Source organism: Helicoverpa armigera, chromosome 21 (genome assembly GCF_030705265.1).
Source record: "Helicoverpa armigera isolate CAAS_96S chromosome 21, ASM3070526v1, whole genome shotgun sequence".
NCBI classification, from domain to species: Eukaryota; Metazoa; Arthropoda; class Insecta; order Lepidoptera; family Noctuidae; genus Helicoverpa; species Helicoverpa armigera.
Window position 1 is genome coordinate 4,197,600 of NC_087140.1, and position 7,253 is coordinate 4,204,852.

At 38.1% G+C, this 7,253-nt stretch overlaps 1 long non-coding RNA gene across 1 annotated transcript; it reads right to left on the reverse strand.

Moving 5' to 3' along the window:
• Window positions 1-405: 405 nt before the first annotated feature.
• Window positions 406-6,941, reverse strand: LOC135118350 (uncharacterized). Its single transcript, XR_010277529.1, has 2 exons — window positions 5,776-6,941; window positions 406-4,824 (listed from the first exon to the last, which is right to left on the reverse strand). It is a non-coding gene; the product is annotated as an uncharacterized LOC135118350 (long non-coding RNA).
• Between the last annotated feature and the right edge of the window lie 312 nt (window positions 6,942-7,253).

The window sequence follows — 7,253 nt, forward strand, 5'->3', positions numbered from 1 at the left end:
TTGAATGCAAAAAATCATGCTACTAAACAAGCATTGCCACTCAAATTTCACAAAAGCGAACCACAAAAGAACATTTTCTACGCCTTTAAATAATAATAAACTTGACGCTATAATAAACCGTGATAATAAAGACGAGATTACTCCGCAACTTATTTTCCTTGTTCAGTATACAAAAGACGGGCTTAAATCCTTACTTAGAAACATAAATGGGAAAGTAAGTTGGTTTGTCTATCTTTTGTAGTGAAATGACTGAACTGATTGCGATTAAGAATGGTACTGTGAGGCTAGAAAGCCCTGAAAACGATACTTTTGCGGGCTTTACTTCCTTCGCGATACGTGTGTAACCGTGAGAAGTAGTTATTAAATGGATGTTTGATTATGGATGTTAATAAATGAAAATCTGACTCCACTTGATAAATAAAAGGTTTGTATTCAGGGTTACGGTTACAATTTTCGTATTCGACATGAATTTTTAATGTAATAAAATGTACGCGCGTCTATCGAGCAGGCGGCCATTTTTAGCAAGCGAGTGAATGAAGTTGTTGCATCCAGTGTTGCCCGCTTTGCCGCAACATATTGGGGGGCCCGGGAAGTATTAGTCTTCAATGGTGTCTTCCGAAGGCTCCAGCAAAGGGCAGAGATATTTGATGGCGCGTCGATAAGTACTCGTAGAGGTTTTAACTTCTGCGACACGAGCCACGCGATCTTTGCCAGGATACAGGGCAGTTATTCGTCCTAGCTTCCATTGCATAGGTGGGGTATTCTCCTCCTTCATCAAAACTAATTCTCCAACTTGCAGCTGTCTATCTGGAACTCGCCATTTAATACGCTGTTGGAGCTCTGCTATGTACTCAAGTTTCCAGCGGTTCCAGAAGTGTTGACGCAGCATTTCCAGTCTCTGATAGCGATTAAGTCTGTGAACCTTTTCATTTAATAAATTAGGTGACGGCAGCGACGCCAATGGTCTGCCAATCAGAAAGTGACCCGGGGTTAAAGGTTGGAAATCATTGGGACTGGAAGATAAGGGATACAAAGGTCTGCTGTTCAGGATGGATTCAATTTGGCTGAATAGAGTTGCCAACTCCTCAAATGTTAGATGTGTATTCCCTAAAATTCTTTTTATATGAAATTTGGCAGATTTAACGCCAGCCTCCCATAACCCTCCGAAATGAGGCGCATAAGCCGGCTGAAAATTGAATTTAATTCCTTCTTCAGAAAGAAAATTATTGATATTATGAGTATGTGAAATTAAAAAATTACCTATTTCTTTAGAGGCTCCTAGAAAGTTCCTACCATTATCGCAGAAAATCTCAGCTGGCTTTCCCCTGCGGGAGATAAAACGGCGTAGGGATAATATGAAAGCATCTGTGGACAATTCACTTACGGCTTCTAAATGTATACATTTAAATCTGAGGCAAACAAAAATACAGAGGTAACATTTTGTTATCTTACAACCTCTACCTTTACGATCGGTTATAAAGAATGGCCCAGCAAAGTCGACACCAACAGTAATGAAAGGAAAATCAGGATTTACTCGTTGGGGTGGCAGCGCACCCATCATAGGTGTCAACGTTTTCCCGCTGGCCCTTCTGCAAACTACGCAATGCCTTGCAGTGGTACGAGCAAGATCTCTGCCGGCTAAAGGCCAAACCAGTTCTCTTATAGAAGAAAGAAGCAGCTGCGGACCAGCATGCAGAAGTCGCAAGTGTTCCTGCTCGAACAACAACTTGGTAAGTCTATGTTTTTTATGTAATAACATGGGGTGGCGCTTTTCAAAACTGTAGCAGGAGGATTCTAAACGTCCACCTACCCTTAAGACATTATTCTCGTCAATAAAGGGATTTAGGCTTAATAATGGATTCTTAGAAGGTAAGCTTTCTTTGCTAGATAAAATTGCTATTTCATTTGGAAAAAGTTCTTGTTGAGCTAAGCGCACCAATTTCTCAAAAGAAGCTGAAAGCTCCTCTGGTTGTAAAATACCAGATTTTCTATTTTGTGGATTACGACAATTATGAATAAATCTAAGCAAGTAAGCAAATGAACGTTGTAGAAATTTTAATTTGGAATAACGATTAAAATCTATGAGCTGTTGATTAATTGGATTATATTTATTAATCATATTCACTTTCATTTCAGACACATTACTTTCATCATTACATTGTTTAAAATTGCGTGAAGGCCAAAACGGTTCTGGTTGGGTAAGAAAGGTTGGTCCATTCCACCACAAACTTAAATTATTAATTTTATCAGCGTCCACACCGCGAGAAGCTACATCAGCAGGATTCGATGCGGTGGGTACGTGTCTCCAGTCAGACAATTCAGTGAGGTCTAATATTGCCCCTACCCTATTAGCCACAAATGTTTCTAGCTTGTCGTACCGTGAAGCTAACCACGTGAGCGCGATCGATGAGTCAGTCCAAAACACTTTCCGGTGTATCACACATCGCAGCGCACGACATACGGCGCTCGCGAGTTGGGCGCCTAACAAACATGCACACAACTCTAAACGAGGAATAGTTGTCGGCTTGACAGAAGCTAATCGGGCTTTTGCACACTGCAGCCTGACTATGACATTATCCTGCCTATCCACAGATCTTAAATAAATACACGCTGCGTATGCACTTTGTGAAGCGTCGCAAAAACAATGCATTTCAATTTGAACAGGGGATATACATAAAGTATGCCTAGGTATACGTAGTGTGTATAGATGTTTCATGTTCTCGATAAACGAATACCATGACTGGCAAATGTCATAGGGTGCTGGTGTGTCCCAATCTATTTTTTGTATCCATAATTTTTGTACTAGGATTTTTGGCTTAATTGTAAGAGGACTCAACAACCCAAGAGGGTCAAAGACTTTGCAAGTGTCTGATAAAATAGAACGTTTAGTAGGTTTGTCTTTATTGTTTTCGTAACTATTAGGAAAATGGATAAAATCATCATTCGGATCCCAGCCTACACCCAGTATGTGTGACGATGAACTTAAAATTAGTTTATCTTGACTACCGTTATCATCAGGTAATATTTTTGATGTATTGCTACGATATTTGCGTAAATTCATACAACCTTTAGATAAAGCATTTTCTACAGATTCTTTTATGTAAAGTAAGTCACCTATATTGTCACAACCGGTCAGTAAATCGTCGACTAGAAAATCCTTTTGAATTACGGTTTTAATTCTTGGGTCATTACAATCTTCACCCAACTGCCACAAACAGCGAGTGCTCAAAAAACTAGAACTTGTCAACCCGTAGGTAACTGTGTTTAGTCGTAATGATTTTAAAGGATCAGTATCATGATCGCGCCACAGTATCATTTGTAGGTCACGATGACATTCTTGAACATTGACCTGCCGGTACATTTTCTCGATATCTCCGGACAGTACAAAGGTATGTTGCCTAAATCTTACTAAAATATTAAATAGGGAATCTTGAATGTGTGGGCCGGTCATTTGAATGTCATTAATTGAAAACCCGGAACTAGTTTTTGCACTACCATTAAATACAACTCGTAGTTTCGTTGATTCACTTGTAGGCTTTAAAACTGCATGATGTGGAATAAAATATGACAGCTCGGGAACTAAAATGGCAGATGGTGACAAATGTCCTAGGTCAGAATATTCTTTTATGAAATCGGAATACATTTCCTTTAAAGTAGGATTTTTATTTAATCTTTTTTCTAATGATAAAAATTGTCTTTTGGCCTTTCTATATGATTCGCCTAGGCAGTCGGGTTGCGAGAGAAGAGGAAGTTTAACATTAAACCTTCCATCTTGGCTACGAAAAGTATTTTCAACAAAATCTTTCTCACATTGTATTTCCTCTTCTGTATTTACAATAACAGAGGACGGAATTTGTTCTAATTTCCAAAAATCGGTTAATCTTTCATTAAGGTTTTCGTTTGAAATACAGTTACTATTGTTGCAAGTAACATTTACATGATTGCAATGAATGGATTGTGAGCTAACTTGATTTTTTGTTAACAATGGGCCTGCTAATATCCAACCTAATTTAGTTTTCCTCAGAACAGGCTGGTTAGGGCCGAGACTAATTTGATTAGACTCAATTATAGACCAAAAAATGTCAGCTCCTATCAACAAATCTACAGTTGCAGATATATTAAATGTAGGATCAGCAAGTTTAATGTTAGATGGTAATGTTATATTTGAAATATCTATAGACTTGTTAGGTATGCTTCCGGAGATATGCGGAAGTACAAGACAAGTTATGTTTGTATTAAAATGGCTATGTTTTGATTTAATATGAATGGTGCATCTTTGCACTGCATTGGAGAGTGGCTTATTACCTACACCGACTAGATCGACACTGGTTGGCTGAGTAGTCAACTGCAATTTGTTCTTTAAACTATCTGTAATAAGCGAACATTGACTACCGCTATCTAGCAGTGCACGAACAGTACAATGTGTTTGAGAAACTGGATTATGAATATCCACCAAAACCGTGGATAATAAAATACAATTGTCTGTAAGTAGTGACATATTGTTCACTACAGTATTGGTATCGACATTCGAATCCTGCTGACACTCAACTTCAGTCTCAGAAGATTGTACATTTGCTGTATTAACGGCTTGAGAATTATTTTGTCTATGTAGCAAACTATTATGATATTTCTTACAAATACTGCAAGGACCCAACCTGCATTGACGAGAAGAATGTCCCTTACGCAAACAGTTTATGCATAGCTTTAACCGTGCTGCTTCCTTTTGTCTATCCTCCACAGACTTGGCCAGGAATGTGGAGCAGTCGTAGATGCGATGACTACCACCACAGAAGACACACGTAGCAGCAGAAACGCCAGGAACAGCTGAAACAGCAAATGCCTTTGTGTGAGATTTTTCAGGTTTAGATGAGTTATTATGACCATGGCGGTCAGCTTTATTAGCTTGGACAGATTCGAGAACGTCGGCACGATTCTTTAAAAATTGAAAGAAATCCTTGAGAGAAGGCTTGCTATTGAGAACATTTTTATGTTCTTGCCACTTGAAGCTACTGCTGTTGTCGAGCTTTGCTGAGACCAAATGTATGATCAAGGAATCCCAAGACTCGGTTGGTTCACCCAGCGTATTCAGAGCCCGTAAGTTCTTTGCCACATGATCAACTATGAATCTCAATGTCTTAGATGACTCACGAGGTGCATTTTGAAAATTAAACAGTGAATTTAAATGGCATGTTATGAGTTGATTCTCATTGTTATATCTCTCACAGAGGAGGCGCCAAGCATCTTTGTAATTGGCAGAACTAACCTCTAAGTTGCTAACAACTAGGGCTGCTTCCCCCTCTAAGTATGAGTTGAGATAATGGAACTTGTGTATGTCTTCAATCCTACTGTTATTATGTATAAGCGACATAAATGTATCCCGAAACTCGAGCCACTTGAAATAACTTCCATCAAAGTTGGCTATCTTTATCACTGGTAATTTAAAACTAACATGATTATTATTATTGTGTTGACAAGAACTATTCACTGAATGATCAGAATTAAATTTAACTTCGTGTGGCTGATTTTTGTCCAAAAACACACGAGTTCGAGCAATTAATGTAGAAAAATCCAATTCCATTTCATCCCTGATGTCAAGTTCACTATCTAAGTTCGAAGAATTGAGCATTTCAATCTCTGATTGAACATCTTCAAACACCGTACACAATTCTTCAAACTTTTGGAATCTTTGGCTCAAACTACACAAATCGGTGGATGAAAAGGTCTTACCAGGCCCTAAGAATGTGTTTAAATAATTCTTGTACTTAGTAATCCTACCTTTTATCGAGCTTCGTTTTGTACACAAATCTTTTATGCTATAATTTGACATAGACACACTAGGTGTTGGAAGTTTAGCACTTTCCACTTGTAATTTACTCGCAAGTTCACTAGCATGAGACATTATTAAGTTATTACACTTAAATTGACTTTAAAATTGAAAAGAAGGAATCAAAATATGAATGCAATACGTAACTTATGCAGTCCAGCCGGCAAATGCACCAACACTCCGTTAATGAGGTCAAGGTTAGCGTATCAGCTGCGCAGGCGACTTAAACAAAGACATCGAGCGGCCCACGATTGATAGCGGAACTGGAATGCACAGAAAACGAGTTAGCGTGTTTATAATATTACGAGTTAGCTTGTTATAATACCTATCTTCACACACAACAATTAGCAATGGTGGATAACAAGAATGACAGCGTTCGCGCTTGTATATTGAAATATTTAAGATGTTTTAACCCTTTGATGTCTGCAAATCTATACAAATAAATGAAATAAGCAGATTTTAGGTATTTAAGAAGTAAGATTTGAATGATTTAATATGAAATTGAATTGAAGTGCGAAATGAAATAATGAATTGTCAACTTTGAATGACTTGCAACTTAAGTACAGAATTTAGCTTTAGTTTGGCTCGCTAGTCGGTAAAGACACGTTGAAAATTAAATAAAAACGAAATGAATTAGCAAATGAAGAAATTGGCAACTTTCCTTAGACAAATTAGGTTTGAAAATGGGATAATCTGGAATAGGTATAGATGGATGAAGCACTTTCCTGGCTAAGCACTGGCTGCGGCGCTGCTCGTAGGCTGTAGGCTGACCGGCTGGCTTCAAGCTCGTAGTGGAAGGCTCTCCAATGTCCAATTGATCCAATTTCTCCTTGTGTAAATCTCGTTATGATGGTATCCAATATGCGTCGTTTTGATGCTATCACGTCGAGTGTCACCAATGTTTGATTATGGATGTTAATAAATGAAAATCTGACTCCACTTGATAAATAAAAGGTTTGTATTCAGGGTTACGGTTACAATTTTCGTATTCGACATGAATTTTTAATGTAATAAAATGTACGCGCGTCTATCGAGCAGGCGGCCATTTTTAGCAAGCGAGTGAATGAAGTTGTTGCATCCAGTGTTGCCCGCTTTGCCGCAACATGGATATATGGCTACAATTAATTTACGGTTACAGTTTCATCCGTGATATGTAGGAACTACTGAAAAGTAGCCTACAACTTTCCTTAATAAACAGGCTATCTAACAATGAAATATTTTTTCCAATCGGACTAGCAGTTTTTGAGATAAATGAGTTCAACAAAACAGACAATATTTAGCACTGTCCTATTAGCACACTTAGATGGTATAGATAGAAAGTTAGCCTAGCACAAGAGATAATTCCACGTGAACAAAGTCACGGGCGTTACCTAGTTCTAGTTACAAAGTTTATATAAACCAGTAATACTTGACATAGAATTTATATAAT